At 45.2% G+C, this 20,342-nt stretch overlaps 1 non-coding gene across 1 annotated transcript; it reads left to right on the top strand.

Moving 5' to 3' along the window:
• The first annotated feature begins 18,041 nt into the window (after positions 1 to 18,041).
• Positions 18,042 to 18,113, top strand: Trnae-cuc (transfer RNA glutamic acid (anticodon CUC)). Its single transcript has one exon. It is a non-coding gene; the product is annotated as a tRNA-Glu (tRNA).
• Positions 18,114 to 20,342: the final 2,229 nt, after the last annotated feature.

The raw sequence follows: 20,342 nt of genomic DNA, 5'->3' as shown, positions 1-20,342 counted from the left end.
TAGCCGCTCCAGAGGGCTGGACTTATGGTCCCTCTCTCACAGGACAGGACACAAACGAAGCATTCAGATTAATATTTGTTTTTGCCTGATCAACCAACAGTCCGTGTGTTTGTCAAGACTGCCTGAAGAGCAACTCTTTTATTATCTACCCCCCCTTTGCAAATCCAGAAGTTCCTGGCCTTTTGAGGGGGACAGATATTGGAGAGGGTCTGTCTCCCTTTCTCCTGGCCCCTCTTTGGAGTAAGTCTGTGAGTTGGGAAAGAGTCCTGCAGGAGGTCTGAGAGGTCTTGAGGTGGGGGCTGGGAGTGTAATTTAGTGGTAGATGAGTGTTTACCATGCTCAAGGCCCCGGGTTCAGTCCTCAGCACTGTCCCCACACCCCACACCCCACACCCCAAAAGGCTTAGTGCAGAACAGTAAGAGGGCCGGAGAAGAGGCCTCATTAAGCTTCAAGTAGACATGGCTTGGAAACCAAAACCATGAGGCAGGAGGAGTGGCAATGGGGTACTTGCTAAGGAGAAATCTTAGTTTTCAGAACAGATGTCTGTAATTTTATGAAATTCTAGCCTCAACCCAAACGCTTATCAAAGCAATTGCAGTTTCGTCTGGACTTACTGTTTCCCGAGGTCAAACATTACTCTGATACCCGATTCTCCAGCCACAGTCGCCTATTCTGTTGGTCTGCTGCAGCCAGGGGTCCCCCATCTCTTTCTCCATGTCTCTCCCAGTTCCCCAGACTGGCTGCAGTCTCACCGAGGTCAGAGAGCCGGAGAAGGTTTGGTGTGGGGGGAGGGGGAAGGGAGAGTATATGGCTGGCCCGAGCCCTGGACAGCTGAGAGGAGAAGGGAGGTGGCTACTGAGTTGACAGTTTTAAAAATAGCTAAGTCCAAAATTCCAGGGACATCGGTGGCAGTAGGGTGCAGGAGTGAAGGCAGGGAGTATTTATGATAAGCAGAATGGATGGGATATGGAATGCTGGGTACCAAGGGAGGGAGGGAATAAGAAACAGCCAAGTCAGATATCCACGTCCAGCTTGTATGGTCTACCCTCGGTACCACTCCGGTCCTCCCGCATTCTCAGTAAGGAGCTCCTGGCCCTCAAAAATGGCAGGAAATGCCTCTCATTTATTGCTCTCATCCTTGCTGTACCGAGTAACCCATTGGGTTTCCATGTATGGTATGTAGAGGTGTTTGGCTTTGAAGATGGACAGCAAGCACAGTTCAGAGACCCTCCCCCATCTCTGCCAAGTATTTCAGAAGCCGAAAGGCCCAGCTGTCCAGAGAAGAAATCCGAGAGCACAGTTGTTTGGGAGGAGGGTTTATTCAGTCTGTCCGGCTCGGATCTCTGCAGCTGTCTATCCCATCTCCACCGTTTCCATGATGCTAGTTTGTGCAACAATCCCCCCTCCCTCCCCCTCATCAATACACACACAAGTCACAAGTTTCTGGGTTGTGTGTGTTGGGGTGGGGGGGCTGTGGGGACACAATAACGGAGGCAGAGCAAGGAGTCGGGGGACAGTAACAGAGGCGAAGGATCAGAGCAGACGTTTCTGAAGACCACGGATCCATGGGGAAGGGGAGTTGGGAGGATGAACGGGGAGAGAAGAGAGTCAGGAATATACTTCCGTAGAAAGAGTCTGACTTTCTGAAGATATGAATAGAACCAAGGAATCTATTCATGTCCTGTTTTTGCACCTGGGCGTTTCTGCGGTCACCACCCCTCAGCCAAGGAAAAGCTGCACAGGACTGCTTACAAATGGGGTCACCAGGGCTGGAGGCCCTGGCAACCCTATACCCAGTCCAGCCTGCAGGTCCAGGTACGCATACAAACACACAGTCCACAAGAGAGAAGGGGTGGGAACATGCGGGCATGTTTTTATAATCAATTTAGTTTTTTTCTCAACTATGGAAGAACATACCATGACTTTTTAGTACCCTCCCTCTGTGTGTGTGTGTGTGTGTGTGTGTGTGTGCATTTGTCTGTGTCTGTGTGTGTACATCTGTGTGTGTGTGTGCATCTGTGTGTGTGTGTGTGTGTGTGTGTGTGTGTGTGTGTCTGTGTGTGTGTGTGTGTCTGTGTCTGTGTGTACCCATGTAGAGGTCAGAAAACACCTTACAGGAGTCAGCTCCCCTCCCACAATGTGGGTCCCAGTTTGGTAGCAGGTCCCTGTACCTGCTGAGCCACCTCACAAGCCTACATCACAAGAACTTTTTGTCTATAAAACACCCCCCACTAAACTAATCAAGTGGCTTTGAGACATAATGATTAGTCTGTAATATGTAACGTGGCACATACTCTAAAACCAAAAGTAAGTACAAAAAAAATCTTTTTTTTTTTTTTTGAGGCTGGAGAGATGGTTCAGTGGTTAAGAGCACTTGCTGCTCCTACGGAGGACCTGGGTTCCGTTTCCAGCACCTGCGTTACAGCTCATGACTAACTAACTCCAGTTCCAGGGGATCCAACGCTCTTGGCTGACCTCTGACGGCTTCTGCACACACATGTACACATACATACACTCTAGCTCACACACACATAGACATAAAGTTTTTTAAGTAAGTATTTTTTTTTAAAGAAAATCATTGTTATTTTGAAATGGTGTTGTTACATGCACAGTCCTGGGCTGGCCTAGAACTCACTGTGTTGACCAGGTATGTCTCAAGATAGACGCAATCATGCTGATGGTGCTGGGATTATAGGCATAGGCCACTGTGCCCAGCTACTGCAAAAGTATTTTAAAGTACTCATTATCATTGACAGTAGTGTTGGCATTATTCTGGAACTGTTCTGAGTGAGTTGTGGAATTAAAAAGATGAATGGAGGATGGAGATTCGGCTCCACAGTTGAGGGCACATACTGCTTCTTCAGAGAACCTGAGTTTGGTCCCCAGCACTGACATCAGGTGGCTCAAGGGGAGTCAGTGCTTTCTTTTGGCCTCCTTGGGGACCACTTGAACCCCTACATAGACACACATAAACAATAAAATCTTTTTTGAGACAGGGTTTCTCTGAGTAGCCCTGCCTGTCCTGGAACTCACTCTGTAGACCAGGCTGGCCTCGAGCTCAGAGATCAGCCTGCCTCTGCCTCCTGAGTGCTGAGATTAAAGGTGTGCACTACCATATTTGGCTGTAAAAATCTTATTTTTAAATTAAGTAATAATGGTGGGTTTTTGTTTTGTTTGAAACAGAGTCTCACTATAGACCCCAGACTGGCCTGAAACTTGTAATCCTCCTGCCTTAACTTCCGGGGTGCTGTAATTAGAGGCAGCTAATGCTGGGGTTTTGAACCATGAGTGGAAGTCACAGGACAACTGGCCGGACCAGGTCCACTATGTGGGTCCAGGAGATCCAAGAAAGATTGCCAGGCTTGGCAGCACCAGTGCCGACCGAACCTCACACCAGCCCTCTTTGGTTTTTTGGGTTTTTTTAATACAAAGTTTCAAAGGTTAGTGTCCAACTCAAAATGTAGCCTAGGGTGATCCCCTGTCCACCTCCCACGTGCCTGAATGCCAGGTGTGGGCCACCATTCCTAGCTTTATCCTGTTTTTCTTATGGAAACCATATCTTAAGATAATGGGAAATTGCTAGAAACAGAAAATAAACGATGATGCACTGCGTGGGGACATCCACCTTTAGTCCCAACCCATGAGGTGCTGAAGAGCTCCAGGCAGGCCTAGGCTGCTAGGCTACTAAACCCAGAAGTAGATTTCTGGCAAATCTAAGTATTTACTATATGTTAAAAATAACTATTTTTGAGATGCTATCTCAAAAATAAATAAATGAAAAATAAAGCTACCATAACATAATTGTAATACCTGCATTTTAAAACTTCTGGTAAGTTAATGTATCTAGGCAATAAGCAACCAAAATTCATCACTAAAGAGAGAAAAATATGTTCTTCTGATTGTAGTTAGGTATACAACTCCACTTTGCTTTTCAAAAAAACAAAATAAAAACTGCCTATGATGGTGTGTCTCTGTGATGATCAGCAGGAGGCAAAAGGATCAGAAGTTCAAGGCCAGCCTGGGCTACCGTAGATCCTGGTACAAACAAACACCGCAGCCCGGGTTCAGGTCCTGAGACCGGGAAGGGGCATCTGTGCAAAGAAATGATTTGTCTGTGCCCTGAATAGCTCCAGCGGTCTTTACTTATACATCAAAACAAGCACGTTTGTCCACACTAACAAACAAGTTTTTCCCATCCTCCAACGTTAACCTCTGCCAAAAACAAATAGGTCAAATATGTTTTCTCACAACTTTAACATCAAAACATCTTTAAACCAAAAACAGTACTTATCGTTTTGCTAGCTTGGCCAAATACTGAGGCAGAAACATCCTGTCTTTTCAAAACTAAAAGGTGATAAACATGGGCACACGTTGTCAAGAATAGCAATATCATTTAAAATTTAATAAGCCAGGCGGTGGTGGCATATGCCTTTAATCCCAGTACTCGGGAGGCAGAGCCAGGTGGATCTCTGTGAGTTCGAGGCCAGCCTGAGCTACCAAGTGAGTTCCAGGAAAGGCGCACAGCTGCACAGAGAAACCCTGTCTCGAAAAACCAAAATAAATAAATAAATAAATAAATAAATAATAAAAATAAATAAATAGATAAAGTAAAATAAAACTTAATAAAGCGTGTTTACAGAAACAGGGGTGATGTGCCCCTGATCCTGTCAGCACTGAATCAGAACAGCTCCCCGGGTCTGAAGTGACTGCTGGCTTCCCCAGACAAGAAACCTAAGAAGCATCAGCTCCCAAAGAATTTTAGGGGAAAATATTTGAGAAAAATGGGGCTTCCAGGAATGATCCCATCTGTCTGGTGTGTGACTGACAAAGTGACACTAAAAACCGCCAAGAGAATCATCAATATTGAGAGAGAAGAGTACAGGCCGAGCAGTCCCAGCAGTATTCTGTGCTGTTCTGTAGTCCACTGGTTCCTGCCCAGTGAGACTGTCCCTTAGGCTTTGCCTCATCTGGGGACCAGCTGGACAAGCACTCATATACTGGTCCAAAACGAGGCTCCACAGCTCCCAACAAGCAAACAAAAACAAAAACATTTCAATCTGATTTTGATCAATCCCCGGTCTAGAACCATTCACTAATTTACAGAAAACTTGGGAAACAGCAAGCGGACCTCCGAGGTGCAAATTCAGATCACAAAGATGTCTACAGGACAAGTAACCTGGTTCAACAGTAAACTGAAACAAAACTGGAGACGGAAGCACTGGACTGGAGATGGCGTCAGAGGACTGCGGCTGGGACCCAGTGGTACCCAGTGGCTGGTGGGCGGGGCCTGATGTTTGATCCACGGCAAATAAAACATTCGAACAGGTGAAGGTGTGGAGAGGTACTGAAACTTAAATTTGACCTCAGCAAATCTCTGTGAGAAGAACTGTCAAAGGTTCACTGAAAAAGAATGATTTGGAACACAGAAAGATGGAGTCAGATGGGAGATGGACTAGGAAACACACTCACTTCTTCCATAAACAGGAAAATCCATCTGATGCTTCATTTATTTTGTGCCGAATGATAAAAACAAATCCCAGCACTCAAGAGGCTGAGGCATGAGGAACACTACAAATTGGTAACCAGTCTGGGCTACAAAGTGACACCCTGTCTCAAAATAAATAAATAATATTTTTTTAAAAATTTAAATTCAACAATTAAAATTTAGTAAAATTTTAAAGAAAAGGTGACATGGAAAAAAATAGACTTCTTTATATTGCAAGGGCTCACTTGACAAATTCCCTATGTAATAACTTTGCCTTTTGATGGCTTAATACGGATACATCGAAAGCAAATATATATGTATATCCCGCATTGCTTGTGGTGGTTAGGACGAAAATAACCCTCATCGGCTCATATGTTTGAATGCTTAATCATCAGCTGGTAGACTGTTTGAGAAGGATTAGGAGGTGTGGTACCGCCGTGACTTTGTTGGAGGAAGCCTGCCTGTCACGGCGGGGGCAGGGTGTGTGTGTGTGTGTGTGTGTGTGTGTGTGTGTGTGTGTGTGTGTGCGCGCGTGTGTGTATGTGTGTCTGTGTGTGTTGGGGTTTCAAAAGCCCATGCCAAGCCCTGTGTCTGTCTCTGTCTGCTGCCTGTGGATCAGGATGTGGTACTCTCCACTGCTTCTCCGGCACCACACCTGCCTGCCTGCTGCCACACCCGCCGCCATGATGATAAAGGAGAGCTAAGCCTCTGAAATGGTAAGCAAGTCCTCAACTAAATGCTTTCTTATATGAGCTGCCTTGGTCATGATGTCTCTTCTCAGCGATAGAACAGTGAGTGAGTAAGACATTGTTTAAGAAGAGTAAGTCCAGGAGCTGGTGGTGCATGATTTTAATCACAGCCTCTATAGCACTCAACAAAACAACAACAAAGAAACAGACCTTGCCTCAAGTTTATTTGTAAAACAGCACAGAACACTAGTCATTTATAAATAATGTGGGGGGGCGGGGTTATGTCTCCCGAGTGCTGGGATTAAAGGTGTGCACCACCACCGCCCGGCCACTCCACTGTCTTTACTCTGACAGAGGCCTTCACCTCTGGGAGCCTGAGCTAGAGTTGGAGCTGGAACCCAGGCTAAGGCTGGACCTGAGCTGGAGTTGCAGTCTTTGCATTGGTTTGGGCCTTGGCCTTTGGTTGGCAAGAGTCTGCAATCCTTAGCCTTGCAGCCATGAATCCAAGCGGATTCATGGGGGGCGGGGCAGGGATGATGAAATCAGATCGGAGGAGCTCGCCAATGGGAGCGTTCAGCAGCTTGGGGTTAATCCTTAGGCTTCACAGGGGCCTCGCAGCCTGAGCATCCGCACTCCCTGCCTTTGCGTTCTTTGCTGGCATCTCCTTCATGCTCTGCTTGTGCTTCTTGGCAAAGCCACTCCCAAAGTGCCCGGGACAGGACGGCTGTGGGGTTTTTTGTTTGTTTGTTTTTGAGACAGGGTGCTATTCTGTAGCCCAGGTTGGCCTGAAATTCCCTATGTAGTCGAGGCTAGCCTTGAATGTATGACGATTCTCCTGCTTCAGCCTCCTGACTGCTGGGATTGTAGGCACATCCCACCATGCCAACCTCTTCTATTGCTTTTGAATTTCTTTTTTGTTTCGGCCTTGGTGGTGGTGGGGATTGAACCCAGGTCCTGTACCCACAGACCTAAGGCCCTGAATTTTGTCTCAGTTGTCATTTGTTACGTTTGTTTTGTTATACGTACAACATATGTATTCCTTTTGTGGGTCACTTGAAATCCTTTTTGAAAAAAGTACGGTAAGAATTACAGTAAATGAAATATTGTTAGAAGTACAAGCTTAAAATTAAGTGAAATAAAATGGCATTTCACATTTTTCTTTTTCTTTTCTTATTTTCGTTTTGTTTTGTTTTTTTGAGACAGGGTTTCTCTGTGTAGCCCTGTAGCCCAGGCTGGCCTCAAACTCAGTGAGATCCGCCTGCCTCTGCCTCCCAAATGCTGGGACTAAAGGCGTGCGCCACTGTCGCCAGGACATTTTACATTTTTCATAGCCTGGAATTTTGCCATTATATTCGTTTGGTACTATTTCATGAAGTCATATTTTTCTTTGTGTCTCCTTGACGCAGACCTTTTGACTGGAGAACACAGCTGCATTCTGTTTCAAAAGGAGGAGGACTCCAAGCTAGTGAGATGGTTCAGCGGGGGAGTTGGGTTCAGTCTCCTGGATCCACGTGGTGGGAGAGGGAACTGACTCCTGTAAGTGGCCCTCTGACCGCCACTGGCCTGTTGTGATTCACACACACACTGGCAATTATAAGTGGCCTGATGTAGGCGCTGGGAACTGAACTCAGGTCTTCTACCAGGGCAGTACATGTTTTTAACCTTTGAACCAGCACTCCAGTACCAGTAAAATCTACCCCTGTGGAGCTAAGAAGACTTTCCAAATACTCTATGTAAGAGTGGTGTTTAATTCCTTTTCATTCATATGTTTGGCTTTTCTCAGAGCCCCTAAAGACCAAAACTATACAAGGGTGACCGTTAGCCACCCCCGACCCCCCACCCACCCAATAGAAGCTGGCTTTTGTTCTCATGTTGCCCAGAGCTTGAGGACTTCCTACACCCCTGTCTAACCACACAGCTCTGCTTTGAGCTGTTTTATAGCGTGGAATATTATTTCATTAGGAAAGGGACTTCGTTGCTAAAGTAAATTGAAAACCTAGTAAGTCTAAATTATCTTTTTAGTATCAACAGTTCTTTCTTTCTCCCTTCTTTCTACTTTTTTAGACAGGGTCTCATGTAGCCCAGGCTGGCCTGGAACTCACGGAGGATAGCCTTGGATTCCTGATCCTTCTGCTCCACATCCTGGATATGCTGGGATTGCCGTCACGGGACACCATGCTGGGAGCCCATGGTCTTTACAATTCTGATGTTTCTCTTTTCTCCTCATCTCACAGGAATTCATATTGTCTTGGAAGTTAGGTGAGCATAGGTAACGCCTAGTCTAAATTACACAGGAGGATAGTTTCTCCATATGTAGACTCTTTAGTCTCTTGCATATAGGGGATTGGAGTCCATGATGTAGGTCAGTGAATTAGTATGTTTGGGTCTAGTTGCTGACTTTTTTTTCTTTAGCTATACAGTAGAGATTATATCCTAGACTATTCATCAGAAGAATTTTAAATATTTCTGCATGATTTCTAAACTCTAGCATACATGCAGCACTTTTTTGGGGGGGTCTTTTTTGTTTTCTTCTTTAATTTTTTTCCTTCTTTTTCAGTGTTAGGTATGGGGGGTCCCTGAAGGCTTTATAAACAGAAGGTTCTTGGTACTGCCCAATTTAGATAATCAGTGCTGGGCCAAGACTTCCAGAGTCTAACACCAGATCCTTTACTTCAGCCATATTAAAGCACAGCACAACGTGGGAAAAAAGTTGTCTCTTTACAAAGTACATATGGCTCCATCCAAAAGATGGGTTCTTGTTGGCTTAGAAACAATGCTCAAGGTAAGGGTCTCGGGAGAATGACTGAGGTAAACATAATGCCCATGGGAGTCAGGATTGGGCCTGGCCCTAAAAGTCACTTAGGCTGTTGTGAAGTACAAAGATCAACTCTCACAAGGCTGGGTTTTATTATCTGGAAGTCATTGTCAAAGTTTTAGGGAGGAAGGGTCTGAGATAAGAAAAACATAAATTCTAGGAGATATGGGCAGAGCCTGGCTCACCAGAGAGCACAGGATCACCAGGTTGTAAACTACATCCATCCCCAGCATTCCAGGAGGAGGAACAGATTCAACATCCCCTTCCTTTGAAGGATGCCTTCAAGTTTAACATCCCTGTGTTAACATCTGTGTGCATAAGAACTTTTTACCCCCTAGAGATAGGGATCAAATCCAAGACCTCACATCTGCTAGGCAGGCATTCTACCACTGAACTATATCCCAGACTATGTTGAAGAGTTCTTGATACATATTTTTAAAGTATTTTCTATTAAAAACAGGGTTTTAATATGTAGCCTTGGCTGGCCCAGATCTCTAACTCTCTCTCTCTCTCTCTCTCTCTCTCTCTCTCTCTCTCTCTCTCTCTCTCTCTCTCGGCTTTTTGAGACAGGCCCCGAACTCAGAGATCTGCCTGCCTCTGCCTCCTGAGTGCTGGGATTAAAAGTGTGTCACACCCAACTTAAAAATGTGTGTGTGTGTGTGTGTGTGTGTGTGTGAGAGAGAGAGAGAGAGAGAGAGAGAGAGAGAGAGAGAGAGAGAGAGAGAGAGAGAGAGAACAAGTTTTAGAAGTCAGTTCTCTCCTTGGCCTGACCTGAAAATACCTTCCCCCGGCTGAGGTGTCCCGCCGGCCTTTGACATGTACTTTTATAATGCTGTAGACAAAATAACCAAGTCAGACTGACAGGAAAAGTTACCATAAGAAACTTATGCCCCAGGGTTGATAACTGAAGGCTTAGGCTCTTGCTGTTTCCTGTCCCCGGCACTCACTGCCAATCAGGTGATGATGTCACTAGGCCTGGGCCTTAGCCACTACCGTTATTTAGGGTCGCCTTTTCCCATTAAATGTTAGGTTTCATTTCCTTCCTGGTCCACCTTAGGTTGGGATCGCATCAATTATCCTAAGTTAAACTTGAATCTTGGCACAGCACAGGAACTTTCTCAGCTAATTGGTCTAGATGGAGTCTTCAGACACTGGCTAAGCACATTAAAGTAGCTAGAAATATGTAACAGTGAAGGCCTTCTAGGTTAGTGCAGTCTTTCCATGGAGACAAAATCTGCTCAAATTAAGAGTAACAGCTGAACGTAAGAGAAAAGTAATACAGTGTCCCTGGGATGCATGCCCTCCTGGGCCTGAAATAGCCTCAGTAAAGCCTGGGTGTGCATTGCGGGCAGCTGGAAAGCTTTGCAGGTGCTGACACTCAGGCTACACCCCACACCACTTAAACCAGAATCCCTGGGGAGGGGACTCAAACTTGAAGATTGAAAATCATCCCTGTGGTTGGACCACTGGCCCAAGAGGATTTCACGCACAGGTGTATGTAGGCAGGAAATACTATTGGTGATTAGGAAAAGTCCAGATTCACATCACCACGCAGGAAAATATGACAGCACAAACAGGGGTGGCGAGCAAAGGTGGAGGCTTCTATTTGCTTTTAATTTTTAAAGATTTATGTTTAGCGGGCATGGTGGCGAACTCCTTTAATCCCAAGACTAGGGAGGCCAAGGCAGGTGGATTTCTGTGAATTTGAGGACAGCCTGGTGGCCTACATAGTGGGTTCCTGGCCAGCCAGGGTTACATAGTGAGAGTCTATCAAAAACAAAACAAAACAGTTTGTATTTTTGTGTTACGTGTATGTGTGAGCAGAAGAGTAAAAGCCAGAGAGGGATATCAGATCCTCCTAGGACTGGCATTAAAAGTGGCTGTGAGAGGCCTGTGGGGAGTGAGTGGTAGTGAGGGCCTGTGGGGAGTGAGTGTCTGTGAGGGCCTGTGGTGATGAGTGTCTGTGAGGGGCCTGTGGTGATGAGTGTCTGTGAGGGGCCTGTGGTGATGAGTGTCTGTGAGGGGCCTGTGGTGATGAGTGTCTGTGAGGGGCCTGTGGGGAGTGAGTGTCTGTGAGGGCCTGTGGTGATGAGTGGCTGAGGGGCCTGTGGGGCGTGCTGTGAACTGAACTCAGGTTCTCTCAAAGAACCACCAGCTCTTGGCCACTGAGTCATCTCTCCAGCATTTTTTTTAAACTTTTTTTTTTTTAACTTTTTGAACCTAGGTCTCTCTGTGTAGTCCAGGCTGTCCTGGAACACAAGCTCTTGAGTGAAGCATGGTGGCTCATCCCTGAAGTCCCAGTACCCTGGAGGCCAAGGCAGGAGGACCAGGAGTTAAGGTAATAACCTGGCCTCATAGTTAGCTTAAGGCCAGGCGGGGCAACATGAGACCCTCTCCAAAACAAAAAATCCAAAACAAAACCAACCAAAGAAGCTAACAAATGAAAACCAGTATATTTTCAGAGCAGTGGTACACATGCCTTTGATCCCAGGACAGAGGCAGGTGCATCTCTATGAGTTCGAGGCCAGCATGGTCTACAGAGTGAGTTCCAGGACACACAGGCTACACAGAGAAACCCTGACTTGAAAAAACAAAAAAACAACAACAAAAACCCAGTATATTTAATACATTAAAGATATTGTGCAACCACCTAGTTCTATATTTTCACCACCCCAAAAGGAAACCCTGAACCCGCTGACCAGCCATTCCACACCCTCTGACGACTACCAGACTTTCTGTCTCTCCAAACTTACCTACTCAGCACATGTCAAATTCATGAAGTTATCCAACATGTGACCTTCGAGTCTAGCTTCTTGATGGCTGTTGTTTGGGGGGATTTGTTTTGTTTTGTTTGTGGTGTAGATAGGGTCTCACTATATAGCCCCAGCTGGCCTAGGACTGACGATGCAGACCAGGCTGGCCTTGAACTCACAGAGATCTGTCATCTTCCCCCCAGTGTTATGATTAAAGGTGGCTGGTTTGAGAGGTTTTGAAACAGAGTGTCATGTAGCCCGAGCTGTCCTTGAACTCCTGATGCTCCTGCCTCTACCTCCCAAGTGCCAGGTCTTCAGGCATGAGCCACCAAGTCCAGCTTTAAGGTGAAGCTTTTGAGTTCCAGCCCATTTGTAGCATGCATCAATGTTCTGTTCCTTTTTATAGGTGAGCAATGTATTCATATATCACTGGAGGCTGAAGGATCGCTTCCTGAACTCTAGAATACACACAGTTCTCCTTCTCTTAGAGAGCTTTCTTTTCTTCAGTGTTTTTTTTTTTTTTTTTTTTTTTTTTTTTGGGTTTTTCGAAACAGGGTTTCTTTGTGTAGCTTTGAGCCTTTCCTGGAACTCACTTGGTAGTCCAGGCTGGCCTCGAACTCACAGAGATCCGCCTGGCTCTGCCTCCCGAGTGCTGGGATTAAAGGCGTGCACCACCACCGCCCGGCCTTTTCTTCAGTGTTAAGGATCAAATTCATGACTTCCATATGCTGGGCAAGCGCTCTACCACTGAGCTACGACAGCAGACCCATTTTATCTCTTCATTTGCTGAAGGGCTTTTAGACAGTTTCCACATTTATAGAAATCTAAAAGTATCCATATCTAACAGTGCTCCAGGGAGCATGCATAGACAAATATTTATTTACTTGCTTTTAGTTCTCTGGGGTTTATTCCCAGGAGTGGAATTACTGAGTCATGGTCTATATTTACCTCATGGAGGAGCTGCCAACCTTTCTCATAGTAGCTGCACCATTCCCCCAGTAGGCCCCAAGGGTCCGGCTGCTCATCCTCATCAACACTTGCTCTTTCCTATTTTTTTTTTTAATTTATAGCTATCCACACCTGGTAGGTGTTGTGGTGATTTGAATGAAAATGGCCCCCATAGGTTCATAGGGAGTGGTATTATTTGAAAGGATTAGGACATGTGACCTTGTTAGGGTAGGTATGGCCTTGTTGGAGGAAGTGTGTCACTGGGGGTGGGCTTTGAAGTTTCAGAAGCTCAAGCCAGGCCCAGTGGCTCACTCTCTCTTCCTGCTGCCTGCCAATCCAGATGTAGAACTTTTGGCTCCTTCTCCAGCACCATCTCTACCTGCACTCCAGCATGCTTCTCACCATGATGATAATGGACCAAACCTCTGAACCTGTAAGCCAGTTCCACTTAAATGTATTTCTTTATAAGAGTTGTTGTGGTCATGATGTCTCTTCACAGCAACAGAACACTAAGACAGGTATAAATGCTGTCTTAAATATAGTTTTGTTTTTATTTCCCGATGGGTAATGTCTTCATGTTCTTGTTGGCCATTTGAATAAGGATTTATTTCTGTTTTTTTTTATGTGTATGTGTGTATATCTGCATATGGGTCTGTGCACATGAGTGTAGCTACCTTTGGAGACAGAAGAGGGCAGAAGGCACTGAGTCCCCTGGAGCTGGAGTTACAGTTGGTTGTGAGCTGGCAGATGTGGGTCCTGGGAATGGAACTCAGGTTCTATAGAAGAACAGGAAGCATTTTTACCACTGACCATCTCTCCAGCAAACCATCCCCCCACCCCAATTCTTGAAGGATATTTTCATGGATATAGAAATCTAGGCTGAGAGCCCTGCAGAGCTTTAAAAAGATTTGTGCTTTCTAATGAGAAATCCACTATCATTCAGATCATTTTCCTGTCCTTAATTTCAGTATACTTTGCTTTTTCTTTCTTTCTTCTTATTTTAACTTCCAGCACTTTCTATGAGGTGCTTTGGCATTTGTTTGCTGGATGAGTGTTTATATCTGTAGGTTTGGCTCTCCACAAAATTTGGGGGATTATTTTTTTCAAATCCCTCTCTCTACCTCAGACTTTTTTTTATTCTTTTGAGATTTTATTTATTAATCTTTATTTTATATGTATGTGTATTTTACCTGAAGGTGTGTCTGTGCAGTATTTGTGCCCATGGAGGCCAAAGAGGGGTCAGATTGAGAGACCAGAAGTTAGGCCGACAGGGATAAGTAATAAGTAACAAAGTAATAATTACTTATTTATAATTATGTATTTAATATACAATTATGTATATAAACATAAGTAATATGTAATAAATATGGCAAATTTGCAAATAATAAGTAATAAAGATGGTGAATTTTCTTCCTCAACCTCCTGACTTGAGGCAAAATCTAACTGAGACAATTTTGTCTCCCACCTTGTGGCCCCCACTGATGGACTGGCTCAGCAAGCTGCAGGTTGGATCCCGACAAGTCACACAACAGTTCTGGGCCAACCAGAACTGTCTTCAAACTGACCAGCCCTAAAGTAAGGGAGGAAGACTTCTTCAGGCCTTAAAATCCCCAGGCCTCGAGAAGAAACTGATTCAAGAAACTAGATTTTTCGGCTTCCCGAATAGCCCCTCTGTTTTGAATAGTTCTTTTTTTTCTCCTCTGTATGCAGATCCTCAGCTTATTCTTTTATCTCCCCCCCCCACCTTGGTTTTTTGAGACAGGGTTTTCGCTGTGTAGCCCTGTCCAGGCTGGCCTCGAACTCAGAGAGATCTGCCTGCTTCCGACTCTCGAGTGCTGGGATTAAAGGGGCACACCACTGAAGTTGTTTTGTTATCACCGCATTTTGGTGAATTTCAAACTCAAATGCTTTAAGTTTTCTCTGGTGTCCCATCTCCTCTGAGACCTGCTGAGGGCAGACGTCTGGGCCCCCTTTCTCTCAGAGCAGGAGTGAGGAGGCACAGCTTATTTCGGTGGTGGTGGCTGAACAGGGCCATTCTTATCTGAAAGTTTTCTGGTTTCCAGGCGACCACTCCCCTGGTCCTTTGGCTTGATACAGTAGGCTTTTGTTTCAGATATTTTTCATTTACACAGGGGCCTGTGTAGTGCATGCTGGCCTTGAACTTCTGGTCTGTTTCCCAAGTGCTCGGATTAGGGGTGTGTGCTACCACATGCAGTTTAGAGATTTTTTTAAAAAAATAATATTTATTCGTTTACTTATTTATGTTTTGTTTTTAGAGACAGCGTCTTATGTAGCCAGGATGGTTTTGAACTCCCCCTGTATCTGAGATCACTTTGAACTAAGACTCCTACCTCCAGCCCCCAAGTGCTGGCGGTCCAAGTTGCCAGCCTTCTTCAGCTCCAAATCTGGACTATGTGCAGGACGGGGAGCCCGGAGAGATCCCCACTTCCGGCTGGTTTGAATCCTTCTCTCTATCTCTCAGTCTTCTATTTCCTTTCTACACAATGCCCAGGGTTTTTATCACATTAGAAGGAGGAATTAGAGAAAAGCACGTCAATCTTCTCTGGTCCATTGTTGTGTTCTCGCAGGTTTACTGGTTTGTTTTCACCAGATGGGGGCAGTTTAAGTAAATTTCTTTGTATCGTTGATCTGTATTCAGGCACAATTTGTAAATGCTTGACAAAGGAAAATGAAACACCGCATCATATCTACCCTTAGATTTGGTTCCAGGAAGACGAGACTTACCCCTCCCCTGGTTCTTTGATGTTCAGATAGGTGGTGTGGGAAATGTGAAAGACGTTTCTACTAAAGGGTTAAATAAGTAGACACCTCAAAATAAATTTAAAACTATAAAGAAACGGTTTGTCAGAAATTCTAATTCCTCCAGGGTCAGCACTTCTTGCAATCAAAATATGTGCTCAGGGTCGCACTGGGTGATCAGACTGAATTTTGCTTATCAAATGCGCGGTTTTAAATTAGCCAGTGGTAGAAATTTGAGAGACATGGGGATCCCTTTGCGTTAGAGGGAAAAAACAGGGGAACCCTGCTGCGGGTTTGCCTGATTGATTTGACATAGGTCCGCACCTTCTACAGAATGAAAACTATTTGTCTTGCCGAAATACTTTGGAATGTGCGATCATTTTCTTGGGACCCCAGACCATTTTCTAGCAAGTGACAAGTTCCAATTCCAGAGCACAAACGCTTTCCTCGGTTCTCGTGTGTTGCCAAAACTCACCAGCAGGTGGCAGGATACTCGATGAAAGGCTCTTGCCCAGAAGCAGGCTGATCATCTCCTCCTCCCGCTCCAGTTTTGAAGAGCAGCCTGTGCTTTTGGTATGCTTTTTGTTTGTTTTTATTTTTTTCATACACTATATTTTGATCATCTTTACTCTCCGAAGGCTTATTTCTTTCGAATTTCTGATTTCTTCTGAGTGTTGTATGACTTCTTGAGGACACTGAACATGTGTCTGTTCACTCCAGGTAAAGGTCTGGGGATGAACCAAAGAAATAATTCCACCCAAGTCTATTTTGCTGACCCAGAGTTTGAGTTACAGGAACTCGGGTTTCTTGGGCAATACTGAAAAGCCCTGCCTGGGTGACGATCGCTGGGGTCCCCTGTACAATTTTTAGGCCACTCGACTCAGAGTCTTCTCCCTGGCGATTGTTTACACTAAGTGTATAGCCTCTGTAAGGGTTCTGGTGAGGTCCTTGGGCCCTTTCTCTGCAGCAGGAAATGTTGCGATCCAGAGGAAACAGCTGCAAGACCAGAGAAATACGTTTGTTTCCTTTTACCAATTCCCTGGGTGGTTTTGTCTGATACTTAGTCACCGATATCCAGTGAAAACATCCGAAGTAAAGGAGCAAGAGAACTATCGGACTCCCCCATGACAGCACAGGATTCCTGAGTTTTTATGAAAATAAATGTCCAACATTTGGACACCTGTTAAGTCTGGGATAGGAGGGATTCAAGAGACACTGAGACTGGGGACAAAGGAATTTATTAAAAGAGTTTTGTTAGTGCCACGAACCAGCAGAGAAGCAGCAGCATGCCCGCGTCTCCGAGGAGAGTTCAGGCCCCAGCACCAGAGACAGATACCGTGGCGGGTCCTGAAGGGAATCAGAGCCTTATGGTGCCTGTCAGAATTTGTGAAAGCGCGAGGGAAGGCTGCTACACAACCTGGTTCGGGCAGAGTCTCGATGTACAGGGAGGTGGAGAGTGGATGAATGGAAGATTAATACTTAACATCTTAGCACACTCGTTAAAAACAAGCAGAAAGATACCCTTTCGTCAAACATCCCGGTAGGCCCTGTTGATATGGGCTCGTCGTTAATGACTCAGTTTTTAAATTCTATTTGTTTGTTTTTATAATCCATTATCAAAAGTGACGTCTATTCACTCTAGGTAAGGCTTTGACCAAAGCCAAAGAAATAATTCCATCCAGCTGTACGGAGGTGCTTTTAAAGTGTTCTAGTTGAACTAACTGGTGTGTAGAGTTCATCACCTCACGGTTAGATCACATAAAAACGGACCAACAAAGAACAAGGCCGGAGGAGCGGCTTAATTTGATTGCTTAATATTGGTTTTTTTTTTTCCCCTCAACTGTTTGTTTTAAACAATTTCAAATCTACAGAAAAGTGGGTATAACGTTCTATTTGTTGCCTTCGTTGCCAATATTTATTTTGCTTTCTCCCTGTCTGTTTCTCCCTCTCTCTCTCCGTCTCTGTCTCTCTTCCCCCCAAATTCCGTGCACTACCTTGAGAGGGGGTGGGTAGGGAACTTTAAAAGGCTCCTTCATCTGGGAATGCACGCCAGTTTTTTGTTTCTTTCCTCCCCACTCTCTCAGATTAAGTTCTTTTTTAAAAAGGCGAGTTAAACTGAGGCACTTCTGCGCACCAACCAGCAGGCGGATTTCTGCGGTCTGGGCACCACCGGTCGGTGCTGGAGCGGCGGCAGCCAGCGCCGCTCTCCCGGGCCCTGGGGGCTGCCGCAGGCCTGGGATGTCTTAGCGCTGCTCCCGCGACGCTCTTTGCACCCTCCAAGGGAATTCGTGGTTCAGAATTCTGGCAAAGCCCCTGCTAGTCCGGGCGGTTTGGCTTTCTAGGGAGGAGCAGTCTGTCTGCAGAGGTTTGTCTCTCTTTCTGGTCTTGGGACTGCGATCCTGTGTATGTAATCCTCTCCAGGGTTTAAGCGCCAGGCCTGAGAAGTCTTTCGCTGTTTTCTCTTTTGAAGAAGTTGTCTCGGTAAGCAGAATGCTTCGTGCAGAATCTCAAAACGTCAGCGGAACCATGGAGAGGCGGAAGCTCACAGTTACTCGGAACCATCGGATCTTAGTGAAGCAAAACTGCCAGCGTCCCTGGTGGTCTAGTGGTTAGGATTCGGCGCTCTCACCGCCGCGGCCCGGGTTCGATTCCCGGTCAGGGAAGTGCGTTTTTACTTCCCAACTTAGTAGGAGAGTACAAAATATCATTTGACACTTGAAATTTAATAGTGAAGTCATGCTACGCAGTTTTAATATAGGATGTTTTAGAACATAACATTTCTAACACTTTCCAGTAGACAAAATATTCTTTAGTATATGTTTTACGTAATTTAGAATTCAAATTGGCAAAAACGAACAACTATAATCAGACTTCCCTGCTGCATTCCCTCCGTGTCTACTGAGGTGATCAGTGTTATTCTCAACTTCGGAGACGCTTTATTTGTGCTCTTGCACGAGTAGAGGCGATCTCCTCTGCACCTTGTCTCTTCTGTCTGACAATTCTTTTTAAGTCCCGGCTGGCTTGGGACTCTTACGTAGGCCAGGCTGACGTCCAATTTGCAGATCTGCCTCCCAAGGCCAGAGACCACCGGGCTTGCCTCACCACGCCCAGTTCAACAAGGCCTTTTTACAAGTAGGGTTTTTTTTAATGGCATGTACCATTCCATCGTTTGAGTATTCCATAGTTAATAGCTTCCTACTGATGAAACCTTAGGGTTTCGTTTTTTGTTTTGTTTTCTAACTCCATGCCATTACAAAACAGTGCTTTCATAAATAACTTGGTGCGTATGGCATTTTGCACATGTGTGGTTTTAAAGCCCAGGATGGAATGTGCGTTTGTGGATAGATGTTACCAACTGCCCTTCAGAAAGTAATATTCCGCCAGCAATGCACAACGAAGTAAACGTGGTTTGAATTTAACTGATCTTGTTGCTGGACATTTAGCGTGCCCCTCTGCTTCAACTAAATGTTTGGTTTTATACTTTGATCAGCATCCATGTAGATCTGTGTGTGTCCTTGTGGAGGGGCCCCAAAATAGCTAGGCTAGCTATGACTTTGTCAGCTTGACAGTATCAGACAACCAGCTCCTTCTACAAGACTATAGCCAGCTCATTTTTAAGAAAATGTTCTAAGATATAAAAATTTAAATAAGTCATAAGGGCTTAAATATGGGTGTAAGAAAGGTCTGAGGATATGAAAGCCTATAAGCTTTGATGAGAAATGTTTCGAATTGCTCTCCGTTCTATGACATAACAGTTCAGAACTTAACATTTACTAGAGGTCTGAGAAGTTGGTGGAGCAATGACTGACTACTTACTGTTCAGTCACAAGCTCAACATTTTAGATTTATTTTAGTTGTCATCTATAAACCTAGAAATGCTTCTCATCAGGCCAAAAATCTCCAATTTATACCTGGCTCTCTGTGTTAGGATTCTGCCCTCACTCCAGCTATGCGCAGAACAGGGTCTTGCGTCTTACACCATCAGTGTGTGCTGCTACATACTCACCTTAAAAGCCGGAAGCAGACCCCACCCTCTCTCTCCGCTCTACTCTGCTCCCCCCCCCCATCTTTCTCTCTCTCCAGACCTGGCTCTCCTCTCCCTCCCCCTTTTCCCTCCTAATAAAGCTCTGAAAACTAACACTGGGTTCTGTCGTGACCGTGACCTTTCCACGTGGTAACCAGCGCCGTTTATCACCCTTTCCCTCTGGACAGAAGGAAAACGCTTATGCTTTTACACACCAAACCTGCAGTTCTTGTTGGGACTCAAAGGTATGAGTCCACTTCTGCTGCTCTGCAGATACCATCACCCGCGTTGTCTGTGATAGGGATGTCAGTACAGATGGGTAATACTACTGTGTCTAAAACTTTTATGTCATTTTGTAGGATAGTTCCTGTAGGCCTCAGAGGATTAAAAGAGTCAAAACTTGGATCCACTTCACAGAGGTTAAAAGGACTCCAGATAGGTACAGCTTAAATTTTCCCCACTTGTCTTGGGACTCCTGCTCTTCCCAGTTACTAAGAATGTGGGCCCAAGGATTCCAAATAAGTTCATAAATTTTAACTTCTGTTCCTAGTTCAAGTTTGTCTCAACAGATTTCCACTTGGCTGGCAGACACCTCCAAGCTTCAGTTGCTGACTACACTGCTCTGGATGACTATGAGCTCTGGACTTGCTAAAGGCTAATGTGGACCGGTTCAACCAATGTGATTGTTCCCTGTCTCCGCACGATCAGATAGCCACATGCTTCTGAGAGATGCCCCTTTTACTCAGCCTTTGATTATTGGGGGGCCCTGACAATGGTGCCCCAATGCTAGCTCGAAGCAGTTTCAGAAGAGAATATGTCATCCCATGTTCCCTGTTCAGAAAAGGCTGAAATGCTGTGTCAAAAGGAA

This window comes from Peromyscus californicus, unplaced genomic scaffold (genome assembly GCF_007827085.1).
Source record: "Peromyscus californicus insignis strain IS unplaced genomic scaffold, ASM782708v3 Scaffold_9__1_contigs__length_137607984, whole genome shotgun sequence".
Lineage (NCBI taxonomy): Eukaryota > Metazoa > Chordata > Mammalia > Rodentia > Cricetidae > Peromyscus > Peromyscus californicus.
This window is presented reverse-complemented; position numbering and strand designations above follow the sequence as displayed.